A 9,512-nucleotide genomic window follows, 5' to 3' on the forward strand; every position below is an offset into this window, starting at 1 on the left:
ATCCCCCATATATATTTTTTGCAAATATATATATATATATACATACATAACTCCACCAGTCCTACCTATGATATCATTTACGAAGATTATACCTATTTTTTAAAGTTTTTTTTTTTTTTTAATGGTTTTTTATCAGTTAGTATATTTGAGTTTAACCACAATATTTGTTGCATTATTTGTTCTGTCGTTTCTAGAGGATTAAATTGAAATTGCATCCAACTTTCTATGGCTTGTTTTAGAAATAGTGATATTTGGGAGATGATTTCCTTTTCAAATAACTGAAAGTGAGAGGTTATATTCTGAAGAAACAAGGGTTCTTTGTAAGTCAAAGGGTTTTACCTAGAACCTTTATCATCCTAAGAACCATTTTTGGAAGAAAGGGTTATTTGATGATTCTTTGGAAGGCAATAAGGGTTCTACATAGAACCATATATAATAGTTCCCAGCATGAGCTATTGGATATTTTCAGAAATTGTTGTTTACTGTAATATCTGTGTTTTTGCATTGATTTTATTTTATTTATTTTATTTCACCTTTATTTAACCAGGTAAGCCAGTTGAGAACAAGTTCTCATTTACAACTGCGACCTGGCCAAGATAAAGCAAAGCAGTGCGATAAAAACAACAACAACACAGAGATTGGTTGATTCATTTTATGTTACACGAAGATAAAGAACATACAGTTTTCTAAACTAATCCAATCTGTTCGTTATTTGATTTATTGCACCCATTGCAGAGATGGTTGTTCCAGTTTAGATGTTTAAGGTAGTCTCAGTATTCAATCTTCCCTACCCTGGCAGTCATTCTGAATGCAGGTTGTGGGTGATTAAGGTTACCCTCAGAAAAGCCTCAATTCGTCGGGGCATGGACTCTACAAGGTGTCGAAAGCATTAGCATTCCCATTTTGACTCCAATGCTTCCCACAGTTGAGTCAAGTTGGCTGGATGTCCTTTGGGTGGTGAACCATTCTTGATACACACGGGAAACGGTTGAGCGTGAAAAACCCAGTAGCAGTGCAGTTGTTGACACAAACCGGTGCGCCTGGCACCTACTACCATACCCCGTTCAAATACACTTAAATATTTTGTCTTGCCCATTCACCCTCTGAATGCCACACATACAATTGTCTCAATTGTCTCAAGGCTTAAAAATCATTCTTTAACCTGTCTCCTCCCCTTCATCTACACTGATTGAAGTGGATTTAACAAGTGACATCAATAAGAGATCATAACTTTCACCTGGATTGACCTGGTCAGTCTATATCATGGAAAGAGCAGGTGTTCTTAATGTTTTTTATACTCAGTGTATGTAATGTATTGTCATAAATAATCACATTTTAAAGGCTAATAAGGCTGGTGGGCTCTACCCGTTCATAGAGGATTCTAGAAAGAACCCTCCAAAGATAAAAGGGTTCTCGATAGAACCCTTTATAGGTTGATATTTTAACTGTCATATTTATTAAGGGAGAATCCAATTATCCCATGTTGTGATATAGTTTAATAATATAACATGATTTGATTGTTAGGAACTTTCCCTGATTTTTGAATATTAAAGATGTAATAGTGTCTTAGTTTTGTAGTTTAATTGGTTTTGTTCAACTAGTGTAAAATAGTTTAGTTCAACTAGTACCAAACAATAGTTTAGTTAAACTACTACCAAACAATTATGAACCACCATCCCCTATTTCCTGAACAGAAGCATAACCAAGATAACTTATCGTTGCCCTGACATATAAGGCTTCAATCGAAACATAACTTGGATATGATAGGCCTTCAATCCCAGGGACAAATAGGTAGTATCCCAAATGACACCCTATTCTCTATAAAGTGCACAAGTGCACTATATTAGAAATAGGGTGCCATTTAGGAACCCTACAATGTGTCCATGAATGTCATAATTAATAAAGTTAGATAAGCGATCACCCTTGGACTGCTGTCTTATCTCTGACGTCAGTCAGCACATCATTAAGATGACCTAGTTGTACTCCAGCCCTACCTACCTATCTAAACCTATCTACCTGCCTACCTATCTACAGTGGGGAGAACAAGTATTTGATACACTGCCGATTTTGCAGGTTTTCCTACTTACAAAGCATGTAGAGGTCTGTAATGTTTATCATAGGTACACTTCAACTGTGAGAGATGGAATCTAAAACATAAATACAGAAAATCAGATTGTATTATTTTTAAGTAATTAATTTGCATTTTATTGCATGACATAAGTATTTGATACATCAGAAAAGCAGAACTTCATATTTGGTACAAAAACCTTTGTTTGCAATTACAGAGATCATACGTTTCCTGTAGGTATTGACCAGGTTTGCACACACTGCAGCAGGGATTTTGGCCCACTCCTCCATACAGACCTTCTCCAGATCCTTCAGGTTTCGGGGCTGTCGCTGGGCAATACGGACTTTCAGCTCCCTCCAAATATTTTCTATTGGGTTCAGGTCTGGAGATTGGCTAGGCCACTCCAGGACCTTGAGATGCTTCTTACGGAGCCACTCCTTAGTTGCCCTGGCTGTGTGTTTCGGGTCGTTGTCATGCTGGAAGACCCAGCCACGACCCATCTTCAATGCTCTTACTGAGGGAAGGAGGTTGTTGGCCAAGATCTCGCGATACATGGCCCCATCCATCCTCCCCTCAATACGGTGCAGTCGTCCTGTCCCCTTTGCAGAAAAGCATCCCCAAAGAATGATGTTTAGACCTCCATGCTTCACGGTTGGGATGATGTTCTTGGGGTTGTACTCATCCTTCTTCTTCCTGCAAACACGGCAAGTGGAGTTGAGACCAAAAATATCTATTTTTGTCTCATCAGACCTCATGTACTTCTCCCATTCCTCCTCTGGATCATCCAGATGGTCATTGGCAAACTTCAGACGGGCCTGGACATGCGCTGGCTTGAGCAGGGAGACCTTGCGTGCGCTGCAGGATTTTAATCCATGACGGCGTAGTGTGTTACTAATGGTTTTCTTTGAGACTGTGGTCCCAGCTCTCTTCAGGTTATTGACCAGGTCCTGCCGTGTAGTTTTGGGCTGATCCCTCACCTTCCTCATGATCATTGATGCCCCACGAGGTGAGATCTTGCATGGAGCCCCAGACCGAGGGTGATTGACCGTCATCTTGAACTTCTTCCATTTTCTAATAAATGTGCCAACAGTTGTTGCCTTCTCAACAAGCTGCTTGCCTATTGTCCTGTAGCCCATCCCAGCCTTATGCAGGTCTACAATTTTATCCCTGATGTCCTTACACAGCTCTCTGGTCTTGGACATTGTGGAGAGGTTGGAGTCTGTTTGATTGAGTGTGTGGACAGGTGTCTTTTATACAGGTAACGAGTTCAAACAGGTGCAGTTAATACAGGTAATGAGTGGAGAACAGGAGGGCTTCTTAAAGAAAAACTAACAGGTCTGTGAGAGCCGGAATTCGTACTGGTTGGTAGGTGATCAAATACTTATGTCATGCAATAAAAAGCAAATTAATTACTTAAAAGTCATACAATGTGATTTTCTGGATTTTTTTTTTTAGATTCCGTCTCTCACAGTTGAAGTGTACCTATGATAAAAATTACAGACCTCTACATGCTTTGTAAGTAGGAAAACCTGCAAAATCGGCAGTGTATCAAATACTTGTTCTCCCCACTGTATCTACACTGTAAAAAAAAAAAAAAAAAAGGTCCTGTAATTCTTACAGTAAAGTAATGGCAGCACAGTAGCCAGTAGGCTACTGTAAATTTACAGTAAAATACTGGCAGCATAGACCTTTACTGAAACACAAATTTACAGCATTTACAGTGCATTACTGGAAGTACAGTGGTTAGTAATTGTTGCAGATTTACCGTGCAGGCAGCTAGTGTCAACGATGGGCAGTATTTCTGTTACGTGTATTTGATATAGGTATTTTAATAGTGTCAATACCTATTTTGTAATTTGTAGTTCAACTTACAGTCAGTGCATTAAAGGAACCCCTCCCCAGAGGAAGTTGCCGCCACTATTTCAACGTAATTTCCTGTCCTAGAGATGAAATGCACATTTAAGTTCCACCTCTGAAGAATGATGAAGGACACTTATACATATTCCCCAAAAAATCGGTTGCTAGCTAGCAGGAGCAGGTAGCAGGTAGCTTTATCACTAGCTAGCATGTCATTCTGGGGCAAGGAGCGTTTCAGCTATCAGTTTATTCCAAGTAATAATTTAAGACTACAAAAATCTATGGGACAAGTAGTGTAAATCTAATACAGTCATCAAGGCAGGACCCACTAATTTCATTCATACTGACAAATAAGAAATGCCACATTATCCCTGTCAATAGTTAGAGCAGGATGATTACAGCACCCTGCCTCAGACTGTCAGGATGTTCATTTTCTAGCTCACAAACTACACTCCTTTGCTGTGATGATTTATTTTATTCATTATTTTCTCACTTACGTCTCACATTTTTCTCCTGTGTCCTGTGTCCTGTTCCCAGAGATCAACCAAGTGCTATTTATCAAGTATGGGCTGATTCACTTACCTATGAGGAGAACCATCCTACCGCAGTTTGAACTAGCCCTGCTGTCACTATTTAGACATTGAGACCACATATGCATTTGCCTGTTATATTTTCTTTGTGGGTTTTGTCTTACACAGTCTAGTGCATTTTAGAGTTGAAGAACATCGACTACAGATACACTGTTTGAGATTTGTGAAGACTAAATTCAATGTAGAATCAGTTTGAAAGGTGATTATTTTACTATTGGTAGCATGCAGTGGTGAGAATTCTATTGTCCTTGTCAAGAGCCGAGGCTTTTGCAATAGATGGTAGAGTTCTCGTCTCTGGACCACACAAGCTTTATATTGCATTCTGCTTAGTCACTTTGCAAGTGTTAAAATCTCAGTGTTAAGGTAAGAAGTGTTGTGAGTGTTGATTCTATTGGGATTAACATCAGTGGGATTGAAATTGACACCACATGCAGTGAATAAATTAAATGTTATTTGAATCACAATGTAATCAACACTGCGTGGTGTTGTTAGTCAACTGTGTTGAGTTCATTTCCGTTAACTCTTTCAGAGTGAAAAATATGTGGGAGGGGCCTCATTATCATTCTTCCCAATATGCTTTGTTGCAGGTAGATTTTTTTGAATAGTTTGTTTTAATATCTATGTTTTTGCATGCACATTGGTGGATTCATTGATTTGATACTATACAAACATAAATAACATATTTTTTTTAACTAATCCAATCTGTAAGGGGTTGGATTTATTGCACCCGTTACTGAGATGGTTGTTTCAGTTTAGATGGTTTAGGTAATCTTGTTTGTCAAGTTTTGCACCAAAGCAGTTATTCTGAATGCAGGTTGTGGGTGATAAAATATTCTGGCACATTTACTTTGGGAGCTAACGTTCGTTTACCTTAACACACTGACAGCAGATCACGATTTCATGGTAGGCTGTGTTTATATCTTAGATAGAAGCAGACCATTGGCTGCCTTCATCACGAGGGGTATGTATGGGAGTTCTGATTGGTTCCAAATTTAGCAGTTCGCAAATTTGCCAAAGCAGACAGATTGTTGAAAGATACCTTTTCAGAGAAAATGTGCAAGAATTGAAGGTGCCAACAAATGTTACAGTAATTATAAGAATATTTAATTGTCATATATAAAAAAAAAATCAGCTCCTCCCTAGACGTAGATCGATCAACTTCACTGTTTTCGGCGTCGGCCCACCACCTAACAGGACAGCTGTCAGTGTAGCTAGCTAGCATGCTAACCTTAGCTAGTTCTGAAGCTGGATTTGTCATAAGCATTGATTTAGGGAAAACTATGCCACAGATGGAAACCACTGGTCTGTCTTTGACTTCATGTACAAAAGCTGAAGACCATACGCACATCCATGTACTTTCCGCAGTTGCTGGAGTTGTAGGAAAACTCATGGAAAAGCCAAGTACCAGTCCTTCCTAATAATGTCCTTAAATGCCTTTCCAAATGGTGAGTATTGGGTGAAGCATGAGGGGACATTTTCTGCTTTTTCTTTAACTTTTGGTTGAAGGCTTTCCAACTGTCTTAGCCCTTCAAAATGATCATTAGCATGTTTTACCCAATTGTCTTTGCACCCCCTTTCCTTAAACCTTTGTGTGAGGTCCGTGGTCTGTTTCTGGTAAGAAGCATCAGAGCTGCATATTCTTCTGATGCGACTGAATTGACTTACAGGGAGACTTTTAGTAAGTGGACGTGGATGGAAGCTGTCACCTCTAAGGAGGGTCGGGTAAAACATGCCAATGATCGTTTTGAAGGGCAAACACGTTTGGAAAGCCTTCAACCAAAAGTCAAAGAAAAAGCAGAACATGTCCCCTCATGCTTCATCCAATACTCACCATTGGGGAAGGTATTTAAAGACATTATTAGGAATCACTGGTATATTATTGATACTGACCCACAATTGAAACCCATCTTTAAATATCCCCCACGTATGGTCTTTAAAAGACCCCCAAACGTGAGAGACATTGTGGTCAAATCTGATTATCCACCAGAGAAAAGGGAAACTTTCTTGGACAAGGTTCCGGAGGGTAATTACAAATGTGGCCAATGTGCTCAATGTAGTTTCACATACAAATGTGACTGATTTACCCACCCCCGCACAGAACAAAGATTTAAGATCAAGGGCCTGATTACCTGCATTTCCACCAATGTTGTTTACGTATTGAAATGACCTTGTGGTCTGTCTTACATAGGGAAAACCCCTAGAAGCCTTAAGACCCGGATCAGTGAACACCGCAACATACGGATAGGTGAGGTTGCTGTTCATTTTGTACAAGCTGGACATCCTATTAGTTCTCTGAGATACATTGGAATAGAAATGGTATAGATGTCACGTAGGGGAGGGGACATTGAGAGGAAACTTCTTCAAAGGGAATCTTTCTGGATCCATAGGCTCAATACACTTTCTCCTCTTGGCCTTAACAAGGAGTTCGACTTGAAACCGTTTTTATAGTTTCAAAATATCAAAATTATTGTGTTTTTTTATCCTAATTGAATATTGTATGTATATATATATGACTGTAAATATTGATCAAACTACCACTATGCGGCTGTTTCTGATTAATAAACAATGCCATGCTGGTGGGTGGTAACGTTCAAATAAAAGCCAGCCCTGAAACGAAACGTAGGCTGAAAATAATGTGTCATATCATAGGAAAATACAGTATTCACACGGATTTCCACGAAATGGGCAGTTCGGATTTGTCACTTCAAGCCCAAATATATAATACTTTGACTAAAACGATGACCTATTGACTTAAATCGTTGTGCATCATCATGGGTAAGCTCTGGCCATCATCTTTCAGCTCGAAAAAGTGGATTTCTACTGGTGTGGGCTTTTAAAATAAGGTTGATAAGAAAAAACATTTCACAGTCAGGAAGTAAAACGTTTTTGGAACCGTTACTGAGAATGTTGTTGTAGTTAAGGATACATTGGTCTTCAAGGTATTTTGAATATTCAACAAGATACCTTTTGATGTATTTTTGCCCATCTCTGGCTAGTGCCAAGTATGTTACTGTAATATTCACAGTAACTTGCCATCAGCTTCCAGTAAGTTACTGTAATATCAGAGCAACGAGACAGTACAATAATGTAAGATTAGCCTACTATACTGTAAGAAAGTAAATGCTAATGTAATCATAATATTGGTATTTTACTATAATTACATGGGATTGACCCAAGTGGGTTGGCTGCTAAGTACAGTGGGGAAAAAAAGTATTTCGTCAGCCACCAATTGTGCAAGTTCTCCCACTTAAAAAGATGAGAGAGGCCTGTAATTTTCATCATAGGTACACGTCAACTATGACAGACAAAATGAGAAAAATAAATCCAGAAAATCACATTGTAGGATTTTTAATGAATTTATTTGCAAATTATGGTGGAAAATAAGTATTTGGTCAATAACAAAAGTTTCTCAATACTTTGTTATATACCCTTTGTTGGCAATGACACAGGTCAAACGTTTTCTGTAAGTCTTCACAAGGTTTTCACTCACTGTTGCTGGTATTTTGCCCCATTCCTCCATGCAGATCTCCTCTAGAGCAGTGATGTTTTGGGGCTGTCGCTGGGCAACACGGACTTTCAACTCCCTCCAAAGATTTTCTATGGGGTTGAGATCTGGAGACTGGCTAGGCCACTCCAGGACCTTGAAATGCTTCTTACGAAGCCACTCCTTCATTGCCCGGGCGGTGTGTTTGGGATCATTGTCATGCTGAAAGACCCAGCCACCTTTCATCTTCAATGCCCTTGCTGATGGAAGGAGGTTTTCACTCAAAATCTCACGATACATGGCCCCATTCATTCTTTCCTTTACACGGATCAGTCGTCCTGGTCCCTTTGCAGAAGAACAGCCCCAAAGCATGATGTTTCCACCCCCATGCTTCACAGTAGGTATGGTGTTCTTTGGATGCAACTCAGCATTCTTTGTCCTCCAAACACGACGAGATGAGTTTTTACCAAAAAGTTATATTTTCGTTTCATCTGACCATATGACATTCTCCCAATCCTCTTCTGGATCATCCAAATGCACTCTAGCAAACTTCAGACGGGCCTGGACATGTACTGGCTTAAGCAGGGGGACACGTCTGGCACTGCAGGATTTGAGTCCCTGGCGGCGTAGTGTGTTACTGATGGTAGGCTTTGTTACTTTGGTCCCAGCTCTCTGCAGGTCATTCACTAGGTCCCCCCGTGTGGTTCTGGGATTTTTGCTCACCGTTCTTGTGATCATTTTGACCCCACGGGGTGAGATCTTGCGTGGAGCCCCAGATCGAGGGAGATTATCAGTGGTCTTGTATGTCTTCCATTTCCTAATAATTGCTCCCACAGTTGATTTCTTCAAACCAAGCTGCTTACCTATTGCAGATTCAGTCTTCCCAGCCTGGTGCAGGTCTACAATTTTGTTTCTGGTGTCCTTTGACAGCTCTTTGGTCTTGGCCATAGTGGAGTTTGGAGTGTGACTGTTTGAGGTTGTGGACAGGTGTATTTTATACTGATAACAAGTTCAAACAGGTGCCATTAATACAGGTAACGAGTGGAGGACAGAGGAGCCTCTTAAAGAAGAAGTTACAGGTCTGTGAGAGCCAGAAATGTTGCTTGTTTGTAGGTGATCAAATACTTATTTTCCACCATAATTTGCATATAAATTCATTAAAAATCCTACAATGTGATTTTCTGGATTTTTTTTCCTCAATTTGTCTGTCATAGTTGACGTGTACCTATGATGGAAATTACAGGCCTCTCTCATCTTTTTATGTGGGAGAACTTGCACAATTGGCGGCTGACTAAATACTTTTTTTCCCCACTGTATTTGTATATTACAGCATATTTATGAATATTCCACTTCTAGAAGACTAAACAAAGGCTTCCAAAATGGCCGTGATTACAGGGCAAAACAGACCAAAAGGACTTGGCAAAACACTCAACCAGTAAAGGTTTAAGACTTGCTGCCACTCTGACCTGTCCCTATACACATTAAATTGTTAGGGCACTACTACCACATATCA

This window comes from Coregonus lavaretus (assembly GCF_964263955.1).
Source record: "Coregonus lavaretus genome assembly, chromosome: 28".
Taxonomy (NCBI): Eukaryota; Metazoa; Chordata; class Actinopteri; order Salmoniformes; family Salmonidae; genus Coregonus; species Coregonus lavaretus.